Genomic DNA, 20,690 nt, shown 5'->3' with positions numbered 1-20,690 from the left:
TATATCGTTCCTTGTCGTCTTTCCTGTGTGTTGATATTCCACTATCGCATGAAACTCTAATTCTTTTAGCTCTGTATTCTCTGCCTCTCACCTCTTAGCCAGAGATCCTTATCTTTTAGGCACTCTTGTTGGTAAACGTCTCCTTGCTTCACACTGGATACCCCAGAAACTGTTACTAATGATAATTGGGTATGTCCATTTTACAGTTTATTACATGTGGAGTTGTCTGCATCTCATTTTAATAAAGTATTCATTAAAACAATTGTGGGCTAGTCTACCACAGCTCAGTCCTTTAAATCCTTATGTCCTCTGCGCCTTACTGCTACTGTTAATTTATGGCTTCTTGACTGAAGATGGGAGGGGGTGGGTGATAAGGTGGAAAGGCGGGGTGGGGTAGTCATCAATATATGGATGGTATTATAAAAGTCATGCATAATTGCTTTATTTACTATACTGAATTATTCCATAAATAATTGATTACCAAAAAATGTTTGCTATTATCAGTTGTATTTTTGACTAAGCTTAAAGCCAGCAGAATTTTAAGTATATTTTAGTACAGTAATATATAATAAGTACAGTCCTGCTTACATCCACTTCCTCTGCCACAAGGTACAGTAAAGAATAATTAAACATAGAAGGCAAGGAGGCAAGAGTTTGTTAGTCTTGGCAACAGCAGATCCAGCTCGGTGCCAGTCACACAAGGAGTTCCTCAGGGCTCTGTCCTCGGCCCTCTTCTCTTCTGTATTTATATGCTTCCCCTTGGCCATATTATTCTTAGCTATGGACTGGGTTATCGTTTTTATGCAGATGATACTCAACTCTACTTCAATGTTAAAAATGGTACTTCATCAGAGCTTTCTCAGCTCACAACCTGCCTTAGTGAAATTAAAACCTGGATGGAGCAGAACTCTTTAAAATTAAATTGCAACAAAACTGAACTCCTGCAAATTGGGACTAAAATGCAACTTAATAAAATGAGCTCCTTCCCAGTCCATCTTGGCGGTGATCTCATCAGACCTGCCTCTACTGCAAAGAATCTTGGTGTCATTTTTGATTCCTCCCTCTCTTATTCCGCCCAAATAAATCACATTATTCTTACTTTCATCTCCGTAATATATCCCGTATTCGCTCCTTCCTCGCCTTTTCTAATGCTGAGAAACTTAACCATGCTTTTATCACATCCCGCATCGATTATTGTAACTCGCTGCTGGCAGGTTCCCCTTCTAATCTTATATCACAGCTCCAGCTTATTCAAAACTCAGCGGCAAGAGTCCTTACTCGAACCAGCAGCAGTGAGCACATCACACCCATCCTGCTCCATCTTCACTGGCTCCCTGTGTCTTACAGAATCGAATATAAAATCCTAGTAATAACCTACAAAGCCTTAAATAACCTCGCGGCAAACTACATCAGTGACCTTCTCCATCACTATGTGCCTGCCTGCCCACTAAGGTCCTCTGATTCTGGTAATCTTCTTGTGCCCCACACTAATCTACACTCCATGGGTGACAGGGCCTTCAGCTGTATAGCGCCCAGACTCTGGAATGACCTACGGAAATTAATCAGGTCAGCTGACTCCATGAATTCTTTTAAAAAACAACTCAAAACTCATCTGTTCAGGAAGACTTTTAGCTCTACTTGACTTTATTCCCCTTCTCTCAGTTTACCTCTCTGTCAAGATGCTCATGTAACCTGTGTGTGTGTGCGAGACCATCAATTATGTTGTCTGTTAGGCTTATCTCTGAATTTACTGTCTTAATCTTCTTTATTTATTTATTTGGTTTGTACAGTGCTATATACTGTATACCCTGCCGTTCTTTCTTATATTCTGTAAGTGCTTTGAGCATGGGAAAGGCGCCATATAAATAAAATGTATTATTATTATTATTATGATGATGTCAGGGAGGTCACAGGTGAGAGACTTTGGAGCTTTTGAGTGTAACAGCACTTAGATTAAGGCGTATTTTTAGAATCTTTACCATTTTGATTTGTTTTGATTATTTCATTGCAGATATTTATACACAGAATGCTACTTTACTTTTACTGTGCATTTACAGGTTAGTGGAGGCGCCCTTTATGTCTGTAATGTATGTGTACTCACATAAGTTGACTTGCTGGAGCACATTTTTCATCAAAAACACACCTCACCTATGTCATTTTCAATGTGTCTACCAGATGATGAGCATATTTACTTTAAAATTCGGCCAGCCATGTTTACAGCAAAGCAGATGTTACTGAAAAAATAAAATAAAAAATATGAAGAAAAATGAAAAATGATAAATGATGTAATATTGTTGATATAGTTAGAGTGACCTGTTGACCAGGGAGGTGGACTTGTAAGTCTTCAGCCTCAAATCCTATGCATGGTTCATTGTGTGAACTTGTTTGTGAATACTGTTCAGCATTATGCTATCTCCTTTAAAATATTATAGCGCCCTGGGGCATGAAATCAAGGAAGACACTAGAACTGATTGCTTGATGTCAGTCGCACAGTAGTCCTTCTCCTTTTTTATAGCACAACCCTATGTTGAGAAAAATAATGAACACATTTAAAAACTATATATATATATATACATTACTTTGTTCTACTACAGGCTCCCTGTAGGAATTTGTTGGATTCCACAACTCTATGAAAAAATGTATGAGTATTCACAACAACATTCCTGATATGTGCATAGTAGTGAGAAGTTAAGCAAAATGACAGCAAGATGTCCTGAAGCAGGGGACTGAGTTGCCTTAAAAAGCTTGCATGATGTAATCTTTTTAGTTAGCTGGCTCTGAGACTAAGGATCTGCGCTGGTATCCAGAAGGTTGCCGGTTCAAATCCCCATCACTGCCAAAAGAGATCCTACTCTGCTGGGCCCTTCAGCAAGGCCCTTAACCTTCATTTGCACCAGGGGTGCTGTACAATGGCTGACCCTGTGCTCTGACCCCAAGGGGTATGCGAAAACTAACAAATTCCTAACACAAGAAATTGTATAAAGCGAAATAAAGAACAAAAAAAAGGTGTCATTTTGTTTAACTTCTCACTACATCCATAATGGCTAACACAGTACAACAGCCTAGTACTACTGATATGTGCATAGAATAAATAAAATTGGGGTTAGAGCTCTTTAACATTATAATGAAAAACCCACACAAGAGCAAAAATATAACCTATCTGCTTTCATTGTAGGATCTGCTGTAATTATTATTGAGAAGAACAAAGAATAACAAAGAGCACTTAGTTATAGTGAATGATGAATAATGTCAAACAGACTCCAACCCCATTCCCTTGTTTTTACAAAAAATAAATACTCAAAAGTACCTGCCTGTGCTGAGAGATAAATAGTTAAGCCGGTATAAAAAAGCTACAACAAACAATTTATTAAGCAAGGCCGTTTGATGAGAAGTGTAAATGAGGCATGCATCCTATAGCAACTTCAGGGCAGGCATGGAAGCATGACCTCCTCCGCATACTCCATCATTCATTTTATTGTTGTTTTGGTGTAACTTTACAGTTTTTGTCTTTTAAAATAAATAATCATCTAAATTTTGCATTATATTGATCCTAAGTTGTGTGTAAGCTCTCACACACTAAGAAACATGTGCCAGCAAGTACATCTGTGCACCATTTAGCATTACTGGCAAATGGTCTTTTGGGACCTTCCTTTCATTTGCTCACAGCTTAACTTTGAGAACCACTGCAATAGCATCTTGAGATGAAGTTTCTTTGTGTTAAGGGAAACTTTAAATTGGAGTATTTTTCTTTTGAAATCAGATATTCCACTCAAGTCAATAAAATTACTGTACACACTGTAAAGCCTCCTAACTATCACTTTGAAGCCAAGTTGTTTATGGAGGTAGTGAAAGTATAATGGAGTTTAATCTGGCAAGCTGCCTATGACTTCCTAGCTTTTCCCTTATATTATTAGATATACTGTAGATAATACAGTATGCAGTTCATTTTAAGTAAGATATACAGGATAGGTGATGCAAATGTTTAGACATGTCCAGAGCTAGATTATCAATTTTTTGTTTGGAAAACCAGGCTTAGTTTTGAAACGTTTCCTACACAACATAAAAGGCCTCCACTCAAGGATGAACTCGTGAAGTTGCCTGCCGTTCTGGCTCACGCTGTACAGTAAGTGTCAATCATCATGATGGAATTCACCTAGCTGATGCCAATCAGACCATGTAGCCTGTCTGTGTCATTAATGAGAAGTGTTAAGAAAGTTTTCATTTTTTTATTTCTTTAATTTTCCCATTTAAAAAAAGTTAAAAAGTAAAGGATGAAATATACATTTGCATTACAATAATAAAGAAATATATTTTTTACATTTTCTACATTTGCATCTTAATAAAAATGGATAATTCTGTTCATTCTCTGAACTGCTCAATCGAATTCAAGGTGACAGGGAAGCAAAAATCCCTGAACAGGAAGAATACACAAATGCCCACAAATATTCACTGAAGATGAATTGCCAGCCTGTCTCTGAGGGTGTGGAATAAAAATGGAATTCCCCAGAGAAATCGGCAATCAGATATGGGGTCCCAAATGCATTTTTCATTTATTTATATTGAGGAACAAACTGAGGGCACCAAAAAGGAAGGTTGGGACACCAGCTGGGTAAACCTCCTTTTAATTAATAAAATAAAAATAAGCAAACCATGTTTAGGGCACAAACGTAAGGTAGCCTTGCACTAAACATCCACTGAGAGGTCTCTCGGGTAGAGCCCCCTCCTCATTGAATGTTCAGCTTCAAGCCAACAATATCTTTTGTGGGATACCTGTTCTTATGATGTCCAAGGTGTAAGGGGTAGAGCCAACTCTAGTAGACTGGGCAGAATCAGGCATTTCCTGTGGTTTTCTTGTTGGGACTGTGGTGGTAGGAGAATATACAGTTAGCAGCGGTGCCCCCTCTCATTCCAGAGCAGGACTGCTTACCTCATCAGAGCCAGGAAGGTAGTTACCAGCCACACATGTGTTACTATATGTAACTTATGGAAAGATGGTTTTCAGTAATGGGTCATCTGATGGTCCTACAGGTTGCAAAAACCAGGGGAATCTTCAATGATGTTTCAATTTTAATAGCCGGAATAGGCAACCTTATTACTGGTCTAATCCATGGAATGTCTTGTCTCTCTTGCATGATGATCATTTTCCTCTGCTGTCAGAGGAGATTTGTAAACTCCACATTTCAGTGGCAGCACTTTCTGAAGTGTGCAGACCTGAGATTGTAGGTGGGTACACTTTTTATTTGTCTGGTTGCTCTGATGCCTGTCATACTTAATTAGTAGCTGTTGCTGTGGATAAAAAAACAAGATCCAGGGCTTTAATGACCTCTTGGGCACAGTCAGCAGTGTGTCTGTGTCAACCTTGTCAAGAGGTTTACTTACCTTGGCAGTGACATTGATGTCTCTGGTGACTCTTTGCAAAAGGATGAATGTCCAAGTCTTTACAGTCCTGGTGCTATATGGTTGCAAGACATGGACGTTATCCAGTGACCTGAGACAAAGACTGGACTCCTTTGGTTTGACTCTCTATAGAACAAGTGGTTGCTCATTAAGTCCCAAATGAGGCACATTACCTGCATTGTGAGTTAGCATCAGATAAGGCATTATGACCATGTGGAGTGATTCTACTAGGGTGATACGGATTATAGTTGAGGACCTGAGTGGCCTAACCAAGCCAAAGGGACACCCACGTAACACCTGGCTGCGGCAGATAGATGTTCATCCCCAGGAGATGGGACTGAACCGTGTGTCTGCCTTGCCAAACCAGGATCCTGAGTTGTTTCGTCAAGTGGTGGGTGCGGCAATATGGTTTACTAGTGCATATTCCCCAACCTGACCTGATTTAGTATACATAAAATAATGAAGTTATTTCAAAAGTCAGGAAACACTTTTTTTTGTTTTAAAATATTAAGTATTGTGATTCATTTCTTAGTAGATGGCAGGCATTGCTTTGTTATTTTGACTAAAAAATTTGTCAATTTATTACACCTAGTGCAGAAAACTCTTGACTCTCTCTTCCCAGTGTGAATGCCAGGGATCGCTGTTATCCCTTTAAACCCAACAGACGGACACTCAGGACACCAAGTAAAAGCACTGAAAAGTATTTTAATTCTTTTTCTTCTAAAAAACAGTGCTCCCCAAGCACCACAGCCACAATAAAGAGGCCAGTAATTACAATAATCAATCCAATTCTCTTTTTCTTTCTCTATTTTCCCCTCTACACTTCCCAGCAAGCTTTACCACCTCCACCCGACTCTGGCTCGCCCACTGGGTTTTCAGCAGTCCTTTATATATTGTCTGACCTGGAAGTGCTTCTGCTGTTCCAGCCACGTGACTTGCCAGCACTTCCGGGTCAGAAGGAGAAGTCAGGTTTTCCGTCAGCTAGAAGTACTTCAGGATTTCCATTCCCATGTCTCGATAGTACTTCCGGGCTATGTAGAAAGTAGAAGTCCCAAGGTCCGCCGGCACCCACGGTACCCAGCAGGGCTGTGAAGCCAAACTCCACATCCCATGGTACCATCTAGTGTCTTGGGGTAGGCAGTATCCTAAAGTAGCTGCCTTTTTCCATTCTTCCACTCTTTGGGCATCCCAGCCTGGTGGAGCTGCCGACCGTCCATCACACCAGTTAAAGCTTTTTAATTGTGGAAATTGATTTTAGGATACTCAGCAGTCTTCTTGGTTATAGCTGTTTCCTAATATTATTTACATATTGTGACCCAGCCAGGTCACCCCTTTAATAAAGCAATCATAAGAGACATTCAAGCTCTGCCCTCCTCAGTTGTTGAGTCAAGATCTGATACTACCTTCTGGGAGCGGCCTGGTTTTGTGGCGTCTGTGGCAAAAGCAGTGGAGCCTTCTCTGCCATTGTGAGTGGAGCTGGGTGTCCTCCTTGGGTAATTTTTTCATGCTACAGGAAAAGAGACAGTACTGTTAGCCCCAGTGCCCCCTTTTGTCCTGGGGTAGTATTGCCTACCTCCTAAAAGCATGGAAAGTGGTCTCCAGGTGCACATGTGTGGCAATACATAAACACTTTCTTCCTATGCTGTAGCATTATTAAAAAACAGTATAAAGACATGTTAATGTTTGTGGTGTGCCATCTTTATTTTCGTTCTCACACATTTGGTAGCCCAGAAACATTTGCCCTGCTTACAGTAATACTTACACAAGTTGCAAAGAAAGCAAACAAAAACAAAAAAACTGAATCTGGCCCTGAGTGTATTGTTGGTATATTGTGACAAAAATATTGCAATTCCCATCTTTATTAATTTTTCCAACCTCTTTACTACCTGGCAACTTGAGGGTTATTTCCCAGAAGCTGTAATCAACAGCACTATATTTTTTCATGTGAGGATCTGAAAAATAATTATCTGTTTTGAAAATATCTGATTCATAATCCCTCTGCAAAAAAGAATTGCCTCAGCAGCAGCTGTGATCATACAAGAAGTGATTGGAAGAAAATGAGAAGAAAAAGCTAATTTCCTTGATGTCTGGAAAACTACCAGTGGTGCTTACATTAAGATTTGTTTTGAGTGTTTTGGTTAATGTTTCCCTAAGTATAACATATTTTTAAATATTGCATAAGGGTTAGGACTGTGATGTGCATGCTATGTCTTCAGAATCTCCACAATCGTAGCACATGTTTGGCTCTGCCTGCTTCTGTTGCTGTTCAAGTGATATTGTTTTGGTAGCCAGCATAAAAACTAGAGCTTAATGTCTTGGGGACCATCATAAATATATGGAGTGTGCCAGTCATCACTGCCTAAAACAGCTGGCTGCTTTTGGGCTCTCTGGTTAGACAGTAACAGAGCTGCCTTAGGGAGAATGTGCTCTGCTTCTGGACCTTGCCTGTCAGTAATATTGAGATTAGTATGAAGGACTGCTGAATGATGGATATTTATTCACTATGAAATATATGTTGTGGAATTTATTTTATGAATTATCTTTATTATTGTCTTTGTGACATAAAGAAATGTATGCTGATTTAACAAGACGTTTGGTCCCACCTTTAATAGTGAATGTTTAGTTCTGCTTATTTTGCTAAATTCTTTTAACAGAAAGAATACTCTGGGTAAATGCACAAATTTACAAATACCAAATACTAGCTGGAATTACGAACAATATTTCTACCCACAATGTTTAAGTGTGTATACTTTCTAATCATGGAGCCAAAGAGTGTCGATGTGTTGTATGTTGATTAGCAAATTCAAGGAAGAATTTCAGTGTACCCTATACATCTACAAAAGTAGCTAATCTAAAGTTTGGCTGGTTCAGGGACTATATATATAGTATATATATTTTTTAGTAATCATTATGGTTAAAGATTATTATTAACTTTAGGAAGAGAAGCCACATACTTTTCCTTGTTTAGCTTACTGCATGTTTGCACCTCTTGGTTTACTGCATATGAGCTGCCATGCAGACGTCCATATCTTCTATCCATTTTTTTAACTGTTTTTTTCAGTTAAAGGACCATAGAGATTTTGCACCAGACCTGTTCTGAACACCAATGGATTGGCTGCTTGAATAAACAGCTTAATGTGAGCTGTTAGGTGCAACAACAGAAAGTGAAATCTTTAGCAAGTTAAACTTGACCTCTTTTAGCCAAAATGTTGGAGGAGCTTGCAAGTGGAGGAAGTTTCAAGTGCTGAACTTCAAATAGCATAAACCCTATTCACTCATGTTAGCTACAAATGGGTTGAAGATAAAAATCTAGGGAATTAGGGATGACTATGCTGGCAGAATCAAAATGGGCAGCTGGTTGAAGACAGATAGATAAATAGACAGATAGATAGATATTTAGACAGACAAACAGACAGACAGACAGACAGAGAGACAGATAGATAGATAGATAGATAGATAGATAGATAGATAGATAGATAGATAGATAGATAGATAGATAGATAGATAGATAGATAGATAGATCTATAATAATTTTAAAGCAAGAAAATTCAAAAGAAAGAAAAGTTCTGCCTTGGCTGTCCCAGTCCCAATAAGGCATTATGCAGACATATTGCTGTAAATATAAAGGAGCCCCAATATTGTTTCTTGACCCAATTCTGCTGGTTAATTTGTTGTGTGAAAGTCTTCACTGTTAGTGTGTTACAGAGAGTATGTGCAGTTTTTTTTTCATTCTCTCCTGTGCTACGGCATCCAGGGGGTCCAGAGTATACCGTATATTCTGTATATATATATATATATATATATATATATATATATATATATATATATATATATATATATATATATATATATATATATATATAACTGATATAACTATATCCTTATGCATCTATCTCAATTGTTCAACACACAATACATGGGAGCAATGAGCCAAAAGTCACTAATAGAAGTACACCGAAAATAGTGTAAAAATGCCAAAACCATTTGACGTTCAAGCATATAACTTGAGACCAAAGTTAATCTTGACGATTGGTACACATTATCAATTCTTTATAGGGTTGATGTCTGGACCATGACCAAATAGGTCTATCAGAAGTAAGATAATTTGGTTAAATTCTGTTTTTGATGAATCCTTTGCATATCATAAACATGGCTCCATAGTGCGAAAAAGGGTTTGTGAATGCATCAGCCAGTCAGCCAGGAGTCGACGCCATAATCAGAAACAGATGTCACAAGGAATGATACTTAAGCTAATCACACACTTTTTCACATCACCAAGCACAACTCTGTGTCCAATCAGACAATAGCACTATGTAGATTTACTGAGGGACTGTCATGAGTAAGGAATGTCATTCACAGAGTACACTTCTGTCCATACTTAGCCAGTTTGGAATCAGTATTTACTTTAATCAGCTTACCTCTTTTTTTATAGAAGAGGAAAATCAGTGAACCTGGAGAAAAAATATAGTAGACAAAGGCTGAATATGCAAACTCCACATGGAAAGTTGCTTGACTGTGCTTTGACCCAAATTCCCTGAAACTGCAAGGCAGCACTGCCACCCATTACCGATATTTGTGTAACTTGTTTATTTTTATGAGGCACACTTCAATTTCAGAGCACTTTTACTATCATTATTTTAAAAGCCCAAGGAAAGGTCCCATGAAAATTAAAAGTTGATAATGTCTCATATATTGGATGACATTGGAAAACATCTAAAAGTATGCATGGAATAAAGTAACGTAAAGTATATCTAATTACATTATAGCAGTTACTCTAAAAGAATACATTTTTATTTTGGCACAGGTCAGCAAAGTCCATAAAGGCTTTTCACCTTTTAGCAGACAGCTACACTCATTAGAACTCAAGCAAACACATAATCTGCTCACTTACTGCCAGTGCAATGGATCCGGCCTGACAATCAATAGTAGTGATCGATTAAATGCAGATTAATAGGGTTGTGGGGTGTTGGTCTTTTTCTGGCTGTACTCCACTAACCCCGGAGAAGCTGCACCGTAAGCACTAATTAAAAAAACATTAAACAACCCTTTTCAACCCTGAACACCAACAACAACTTGCACCCAAATATTTGGGCAACCTGCCATAAACAAGAGAGTGCAGAAGATTTTTTTGTCTCAGCCTTAAGAGAATTAAGGAAAAGCTGACCATCAGCCTCTCTTTTAGCTACTGTTCTGGAAGCAAAATATGTCTGCAAAGGGAGGGCATTTTTCTATTGAGTGGCATGCTAGTAATACACTTGCTAGTAAAATTTATGCTTTCTTAATTTACATCATCCTCCCAACTGTCATCCCAGAGGCCTGAAGTGGCATTTGGTGGTCATGCTCTGAGTTGTGAGGCTTTTTGCTTTAATACTTAGAGGAGATGTCCATTCAGAACATCTCTTCAGAGGTATATTCTTCTATCTCAGAATCTTTATCCATCTGCTTAGAGCTTCTGAGCACATATCAGAAACCACTTCTAACTCAGAGCAGGAAGCTTTTCATGTAAACACTGGTGAGGCACGTTAGCATTTTTATCATAAGCGATGGGCTCAGGCTTGGGATATAGGCACGAGCAGTAGCATGGCATAGTGGCTCCGGGTGTTGATGGACAGTTGACAGGCCAGGCATTCACATGCTGAACTGTCCTTCAGCCAGTTGCCTCGTTAACACTTAAGGGTCCATGATTAGCACACCTGAATCCTTATTAGCTGGAAAGGAGCCTGGGCAAGACAGTGGGGGTCGATCAGATTAGTAACCAAAGGCAGACTCAGGAAGTTCTGACAAAGCTTGCGCCTGGTGACCCCACAGAGGAGTGAGTGGCTAAAATTCCAGGGGAGGACTGCTCCCCTTTGAACACAAGAGAGGAGAGGTGAATGATCAGGCAGCCTATTAGGGATTCCATAGATGCCGAAGAGGGCGTGTGCAAGAAGACTAACATCTTGCTCAGAGGTTCATAGCAGATGCTGACATAGGCAGTCGGGATGAAAGCCAGAGGAATGGACTGCAGCTACTGGCATCTCTGGTGGGTTGAGATGGGGAGAGAGAGACATGCTTTGCTGACAGGAGCAGAAAATAACCTGATATCTGCATGGTTGACCATGCTTTTTAACTTATTTATTAGTGTTTCTATTCTCCTCATGAACACCTGTTTTTATAGATGGGTTATTTATTGAAGAACTTGCACTGCAGTACTTGCACATTGTCTGGATTATGAAAATAAAGGCACTGCTGCACTTTGCACCTTCCTCTTGATGGTTTTGTGTCCTCATTGTCCAGGTCCATGTTGGTACGTGGCTATCGATGGTCCTGGGTTCATGAGTGACAAGAATGCTGCAGCCAGCCAAACATTAAAGGTTGTCAGGAAGACAAAAAAAAAAAATCACACCTCCATTAACAAAATTAAGTCACAGATGGAGAGGAATATAGAGAGATAGCAAAGTGTCACATAAATAGCCACTCATGGAATGGTTTTGTACCCTGTCTACCGGCTGCCGTTGCTTACCTACTATATTTGCATGCCAAAATTTTACCAAGCCCTACCTTTCACATCTTCTTCCTTTCTCATTCTCTCGCTTCTGGCCACTTCCTCACCTACTAGCTCTAGATTCAAGAAACCTCTGTCCATGAAGCCTCTTTAAACATCCTTCCCTGGAACATTTCCAGCCAAGCCCTGGAGTCACTTCATGCTGTTTGTGTTAAAGAGATTTTGCAGCCCAAATTCTTCTAGTGATGAACTGTGTGCTTCCAGTCCCCACCTTTAAAATGGCCTCCCATTGCGTGGGATCATAATCTGCCCCTGTTGGTCATGAGGTATACCTCCTGCCAAACCCTTAGAGGCCTCACTTCCTCTATAAGGTAAAGATTATGGGGACCAGGCATTTACTGGATTGCATCCTTCTTAGAATTTTAGAAAAGCATTGCATAATTCTGCCCCCAGCCTACTGTCTTTATGTAGCCTTTACAACTCAGGCAGACCTTTGTGGACTTTAGATTAGTTTAGATTAGATAATACCAAGGGGAGACTTACTCATGTCAGGACACCTCCTTCTGGCACTGGGACTTGAATCTGCCTTTTTTGGCATCCAGTTGTAACCCTTTTTCCCTGTCACACTCTTGCCAGGCTTTAACCAGCATCAAAATGGTTGTGTGCTTGTGTTTAACTTATTTTCAGTTCAATTCAGTATGTTCTCCTTATGTCATATACTGAAAATGCCCTGCTGGTACAAAAAAGCCCTGAGGTGATCTGGGGTTCAAATTGACTTAGATGTGCATTCAAGGAAACAGGCAGTATGAGGGCTACCAGTGCAGCAGTCAGGGCATTCAGACTCCAGGTGTGTTTAGTTACGTTCTTTGTTGATGAGAGGTGGTAATGAATGCCAAGCTAAAGTCAATACACAGCATTTTAAGAAATGTCTTCCTTGTGTTTGGGCAAGTTAAAGCTCCAGTGATGACTGTGGAAATTAGATCCTCAAGAGATTTATTTGTGTGGTAGGCAAACTAATGATAACCCCGTATGTCTGAGATGCTGCTCTTGATTTAGGCCTTGACCAGCCACTTAAAGCTGAGGTGATGGGGTGAGTGTCCCCAGCCAATTGTTATTGACGTATGTGTTTGCAGACTTCTTCGGCTCTGGAACAACAGTGGTGATCTTAAAGGATATTGGTTGCTGTAGCAAAAAAGGTAGGTAGGTATAAAAATATGTAGGATTCCAGGTGGAAAACCCCATTTAACACTAGAATCCCTGAAGCCTACAAAAAAAGTTGTAATGCCTGGCATTCTTAAATTTATTCAAACCTATTCATTAGCGTCTTTCTTTTTAAATGTGTCAATGAGCACAAGCAGCAAGTAGCCTGCTATCCCATCTCCCGCCACCGCAGCTGAAATTCTCCCAGCTCAAATCGATCTATCTGGGTGTAAGGTGTCTGGAATTGTATAGGCTGAATAATATATTGTTATTTGGAATACATTCATTTCATGTGTGTTCATGTGTGTTCTGAGTCTACAACGATCTGGGTAAATGTAGGATAACTAGAAATGCGAGGCAAGAAATGGTGAATACATAACTAAAACATAAACGTTTTTCTTGGTATAGTAATAATGACAAATTGCTGACCTGAAGACTGAAGTCCAAATGTCAAATAAACACTTTCACAAAAGGTATAACAAAACAAGTACACTTTTATTCAAGATTACAACCAAAGAATGTTTACTTTTAGTTTTAGTTATGTATTCAACATGTCTTTCTTGGGATAGCAGGCTGCTTACTGCTTGTGCTGATTGACACATTTGCAAAACAAAGACGCTGATGAAGAGGTGTGAAGGAATTTAAGGTGGCTCAGCATTCCAGCTTTTTTCATAGGCTTCGGGATTCTATTGTTAATTTAGTACAGATACCTGCAAAGACAACATATAAACAACAGTTCTAGTATTCGTTAGTATTGCGGGCTCCTTCTGACTCTGCAGTAAGGCTTCAAGTAGAGAGGTTAATCCTTCTATGAAGCTGGTCCTACAAATGTTGGTGACTTCAGTTGTTGTGGCTGTTTAAGCAGCACTTCAACCAGAAGGGATGGAACTTCTGTAATCCTGAGAAAAGTGGTGTCAATGACTATTTCCAGTGTCTTCCTTCATTCTAAGGGCAAAGAGAGAAAATTAATACATGACTGTGTCACACGCTTTTCTTTTCCATGTGTTCTTACCTTGGCAGAGCCCCTAGTCTTATGTGTTTGATAGTGCACATGATATAAGATGCTATCTAGACTTCAGAGTGTTCAAGTTCTTCATGGATTCTTCACTTCATTTATGAACAGCATGAGAACCTGATGATCTTGCAGAGCTGTGGCTGTGCTGGCTGTCTGTATGCTATGCAATGCAAGCATGGCACATGTGACTTTACTCTTAATGTATATTGTTTCCAGAACATGTTTTCATGTACTTTGTGCTTCTGAGTTTTTACTAAAGTACTTAACCTATTTTTTGAAGTTTAGAGGTTGCCCTGACTGCTCTTAATGCCCATTCATTTTGAGATTTAAATATTACTTCATGAGATTTGGGCAGAAAATGAACTTTGCCGTTCATCCATTAGTTCGTATGACTATGGTACATGACACTCTGTCTCCATCGACTATTATTGTTAACTCTGTTCAGGACATTTCAGGTATATCCTTTAAAATGTACCATTTAATTTAGGCTCAAAGTTAAGCTAATCTTTATTTGGCCAGTAACAGACTGTGAAATTTTAATAAGAGGGTTGGTTGGTGAGTCATTTGTTATCTATAAGTTTCTTAAAGTTTTCCCTTTTAATGAACATCTTTGTTCTGGAATGTCTATAGAGTGGCCATCATGTTCAAGTTCAAACTTACTGTATTGTTTTATGTACGCTACATAGTTCATTGAAATTCTTATTTAAATGTCTCATATTAAATGGCTGTCTTTAAACCAGCCACAGGGGATGCACAAACCAGTGTCCCAAGCCCGGATAAATGGGGAGGGTTACGTCAGGAAGGGCATCCGGTTTAAAATTTTGCCAAATCAATATGCGGAGAACTAAACAAATTTCCATACCGGATCGGTAGCAGATATGGATGTCAAACTATCCAGCTCCATGCCTACAATAGAGCCTGCCTTCCTCACCAGTTTGTTCAGAGGAAAAGAGGAAGGCCTAAGCGAAGGTTTATGGATGCGATGAGAGAGGACATGCAGGTGATGTGTGTAACAGAACAAGATGCAGAGGAGAGAAAGATATGGAAGAAGATGATCTGCTGTGGCAAACCCTAATGGGCGCAGTCGAAAGAAGAAAAAGATATTAATTGGCTGTCTTCACAGCTTTTATACTTGGCAATAAGAAAACAAAAAGTGCTTAACAAAGTTACACTGTTCCTTCTTTCAGAATCATAAGCTGCACTCCATATCAAGTGTGTGATATTGCATTTTTCAGTTTGAACTCAGTTTGAACTGGACACATTATGTAGCCATATTACTGCACATTGTGCACTTCAAAATGTCCTCATCATGGTGGATTTAGATAAACAGATTTTATACTGGGGTTAGTGATCATGCGTGAAAGATTAGTGGTTATGAGTAAGTAGACAAGCTGAATGTTTTGGGGGCACACTAAGCTATGACAAAAACTAAAGATCATGAGTGGCCTGTGTTACAGTAGTGGCAAGACGTGAAACTAAGATGTATTTTGTTTGTATAATCTCCAATTTTGTGTGTATAGGAGTGGGGCAATGCAAGATGTCATAAAAAAATCATGGTTTCTAAGAAACTAAAGGAGCAATGTAAGCATTTTGAAACATGGAGCCATGCACTTTTGGAATAGGACCTTCATCATTAGGGCTGTCTTGGAAACTGTGAAAGAAAGTGCATTAGTCAATCTTCAACTGTGTATATAGTTATCTGAAAAATACATTTACTGTGCAGTCTCTTGTAAGGTAGTGCTCTGCTAAAGGTTTCGTCTATTTTTACATAAATATTTAAGTATCTATCTGAATTTTACATTAGGTCAATTCAATGGTTTTAAACACTGTTCTTCCGTTACCATACATGGCTACTGTTAAATATCTGCAGTTAATTAAGCTTTTTGTTTAATAAGTTGGTTTCTACGCATGTTGCCATTTGCTGTGTAGCCCTGGACAAATCTGCTTGAAACTTTCAGTCGCTTTACTTACTTTCAGATGAAGGCTGATACCTGTTTTTAGTTAAAATTTGTATGTTGTTTTGTAAAGGGTGTGTGGTTCATTTCCTTTGTTGGATTCCCAGCTACTCTTAGTGTTGTGTTGATCCATTCAATATTCATGTTATATATGCAGTATTTTATAGGGAAATGTACTTCCAGTTTCCACCTATCTGTTTACTGCTGGGCACAGTTTAAAGAATCACAGTCAGTAGCAGTCATAAATGTTCAGGTCTGAGATTATGCAAGATATCCGTTTAAAGGAAATGTACCCTCCAAGCACATTATTAGGAGCCCTTTGCTAATACAGGCAAGGGCCTCCTTTTGCTCTAAGAACAGACTCAGTTCTTTGTGGCATGGATACCACAAGATGTTGGAAACATTCCTTTGAGATTGTGGTCAGTGCTGACAGTATTACATCACATGATTTCTGCAGATTTATCAGCTGCACATTTATGCTGCGAATCTCCTGTTCTACCACATACCAAAGGTGTTCTGTTGGATTCAGATCAAGTGAATGGGAAGACCACTGAAGAACACTGAACTCATTGTTATGTGCACAAAACCAGTTTTGAGATGACTTTTGCTTTGTGACATGACTGGAAGTAGCCATCAGAAATTGTGGACATGGAGCGATGGACATGGTCTGCAACAATACTCAAATATACTGTGACATTTCAACAATGATTTGATTGGTATTAAGAGATCTAAACATTCCCCACAACATTGCACCACCACCTGCAGCGTGGACTGTTGACACAAGGCAAGTTATGTGTATGGATTGATGCTGTTGGGGCCAAATTCTGACGCTACTATCAGTGTGCCTCAGCAGAAATTGAGATTCAGACTGTGTTTTGCCAGTCTTCACCTGTCCAGTTCTGGTGAGTCTGTGCCCATTACAGCCTTAGCTTTCTGTTCAAGGCTGACAGGAGTGGAGCCAAATGTGGTCTTCTGCTGTTGGAGGTTTCAGGGTTTCATATGTTGTGTGTTCTAAGATATTTTTACGCTCACCACAGTTGTAGAGAGTAGTTTTCTGAGTTACCACAGCCATTCTGTCAGCTCAATCCAGTCTGGCCATTCTCTTCTCACCTCTCTCATCAACTGCACATTTCCTCCACAGTAACAGAAATAAATAGATGACACACTTCTGCCAAATAATTTGTTGGCTGAAAATACTCAGTGTTAGTATGTCAGAGAGAGGATATGCAGCATTGTTCATAATGGCACTCAGGTGTGTTTTAATTCTCTCCTTTGCTACTACCTTCAGGAAGTCTAGTGTATGTTCCATAACTGAGCATGCCCTTCTAATTAGCTTGTTGTTTCTGTGGGCCTCTCTTGAAGTGATGTTACCAGCCCAGCATACCACATCATAGAAAAAATGCACTGGCCATCACAGAGTTGCAGAAGATGTGAAGGATGTCACTACTCACAGGATCACAGTCTCCTGAGGAAGAAGAGCCTGCTGTACAACATGGAATTAACATGGACCTCAAAGTACTTGTAGGCGTGGACCACCTCTATATCCACTCCTTAAATTTTGAGTGGACATTGAGGCTCTTTGGTGCAGTGAACGTCAATAACCAGGTCCTTGGTTTTGTCTCTCATTGGATGTTTTCTGGTTTTCTTCCAGTTGTGGGTAAACTTTAGAGAATGTTGTATGTCAAAATCTCAGGAGATCAGCCATTACAGAAATACTGAAACCAGCCTGTATGACACCAACAATCATGCTATGGTTGAAATCACTGAGATCATTCTGATGTTTAAAGTGAACGTGAACTGAAGCTCTGATTGGCAGATTGGAAAATTCCATTGATTAGGAGGTGTACAAGAGTTCATAATAATTTGTTCTGTGAATTTATATTTGTATATGTATACAGTACATTACACTGTCAAGTCAACACTAATTCATCTGACATATTGGAACTTTCAAAATGTGCACAATAAAAAACAATGTTTTCTTACAACTGACCTTGGTGGACTTGAGTAAGTTTCAGATATAGATTTGCCTGTCTGACTCACTTCATGCTGGAAAACTCCAGGAAATCCTTGAGAAACCCTGCAAAATACAGAAAGCCATTACTGCAAGTAATTTGGCACTTGTGTCAAACTTGTCCGCACAGAGACGTAACAGACGTGCTGAGCATAATGATAACGGAACAGCATATTTAAGATGGTCTGAAGAATGAGTAGAGCTAGACTGGGTACATGGCCCACAATACTTGACAGAAGCCAAGTTCTGCTAAAAACACAGCTAAGCCTCTGACTGTGCTTTGATGTTAACTCAACTAGAATTGCATCTGTGATCGAAAAGGATACTGACTTTTTTTTCCTTTCTTAAAAAATTACACCCAGCTACCAAATATTAATCAGGGTAGTGAAAGGAACAGTCTCAACAGGAGCCTGTGGCAGTGTCTTCCTTTGGCAATGTCATCACATCTCTGCATACTATTTTGGGAAAATGGGATTCTGTAGCAGTAGACACAGTTTATATTAATGGTGCCCTGTTTAATGAAGCTGCTGCACAAAATAGCAAAAAGAGTAGGTAGATGTATGAATACCACCAGCCATACTGTGACTTGATGAAATCTGACCCTAAAATAGGCCTCACTCCAGAAAGGCTGACCCCAAAATCAACAGACAGGACTCAAGTGCTGCACATGCTCAAAATGAGGCACAGCTTTATAAAGTTCAAAAATTCCTCTAAATGTCCCAAACATGCAAAAAAAGTACTTCAAGGGAGCCAAATGCTGTAAACTTCTTGCTTAAATGATACAAACATATATATTATGAATAAGTAATTTATTTATAATAACTAAAATACATACAATAATAGTAAAGAATGGTAAAAAAGGCAAAAACAAAAGAAACAAGTTTTCCCATAAAGGTAACCCAAGGCTAACAAGTCCAGTACATAGTCTAATAATCACAAAACAAGACAAAGCAAAAATCCAGAATAAATCATAAAACCCAAATCTAAAAGTCACTTTTCAACAGAATGTACTGGATATACGTATTTTTATATTTTTAAGTCAAAGTTATTGAGGGTACTTAAACTCTAGGATACCCTTGGAGCTGGTGTGTTTGTCCTTAACCTCAGTATTAAAGCTGAGAGTGATCCCAGGGTAGTTCAATTTTCAGTTCAGTTAATTTGTGCATGGGGTGGCACCATGGTGCAGTGGTAGTGCTGCTGCCTCACTGTTAGGAGACCCGGGTTCACTTCCCGGGTCCACCCTGCGTGGAGTTTGCATGTTCTCCCTGTGTCTGCGTGGGTTTTCTATGGGTGCTCCGGTTTCTTTCCAAAGACCAGCAGGTTCGGTGCATTGGTGATTCTAATTTGTCCTTGGTGTGTGTGTGTGCCCTGCGGTGGGCTGGCACCCTGCCCAGGGTTTGTTCCCTGCCTTGCACCCTGGGATTGGCTCCAGCAGACTCCCATGACCCTGTAGTTAGGGTATAGTGGGTTGGATAATGGATGGATAATTTGTGTATAGTGCCCTTCACTAAGTTTAGGTGCAGAGTGCTGTGACAAGTTCTCAGATAAAATGCAAGCATAGATTTTATAAATTGTTTTAACAGACCCAATAACAAAGTACTGATTAACATAAAAGGAAACCAGTAATACCAATCCATTATTTAATTGTTGAACTATGGGATTGGCTCCAGCAGACCTCCATGACCCTGTGTTAGTATATTGCGGGTTGGACGATGACTGACTGACTGACTATTCCATGATCAGGAGAGTAGCTGGGCAGTCAACAGTGGCACCAAGTGCCACATCAGGATACAGAGAAGAGAGAATAGAGAAGGGTTAGTAATGGTTTATAAATATTGTATTACTTATAGTTCTTTTGAAATGACTAACAAATAGAGGTAGAGTGTGTACATTTACTCAACAGCTTTAATATGGATATGCTAGAGTAAAGTAGTAAGTCTTCAGCCTCCATTGAAATTCCGATACCAAAGAGCCATCTCTTATGTACACAGCAGGCAGAGCATTTGACAACTTCAGAGACCTGCAACTAAAAATTCGACCTTCCACTGCTGTTTTGTTAATACTTGGATGCTTACGTAGGCTGGCATCTTGCAATCTTAATGCATGGTCTGGTTTGTAAGTTTTGGTAAGTTCAGTTAAGTAGACAGACCTTTGGCCATTTAAGACTTTATATGTTAAAAGAAGGGTTTTAAAATCAGTCCTAAGCTTAATTGAGAGTCAGTGTAAGAATTTAAGAATTGGAGTAATGTATTCGTACCTGCCTATATTTCAGCCCCATTCAGAATAAGGCCAAAGAAGACTGGTAGAAGTTCAGTGCAACAACTCAGGGTCATTAATTTACTGAACATGGGCTCTAATGCAGAAACAGGGAACCCAGTTGGTGGCTGATTGTGAGATCACAACCATTCAAGGCTAAATGTAATGTAATAGTTCAGGGATGCTGTGGCTGACATAGGTAGCTGTATCCTGGCATTCTTGTCAAAAAGAGGGCTGCCTTGATGTTGAAAGGAATTCCAGTGCTCGGTGTGGAAGTGACTCGAGGATATCCATCCCTAATAGAAGACAATCTTTCTAGGAGGTACTGTAGTGCTTTCTCTACTATTAGTAAAATTAAATGAAGTAAATAAA

The sequence above is a fragment of the Polypterus senegalus genome, chromosome 11, assembly GCF_016835505.1.
Source record: "Polypterus senegalus isolate Bchr_013 chromosome 11, ASM1683550v1, whole genome shotgun sequence".
Taxonomy (NCBI): domain Eukaryota; kingdom Metazoa; phylum Chordata; class Cladistia; order Polypteriformes; family Polypteridae; genus Polypterus; species Polypterus senegalus.
Note: the sequence above shows the minus strand (reverse complement) of the source record.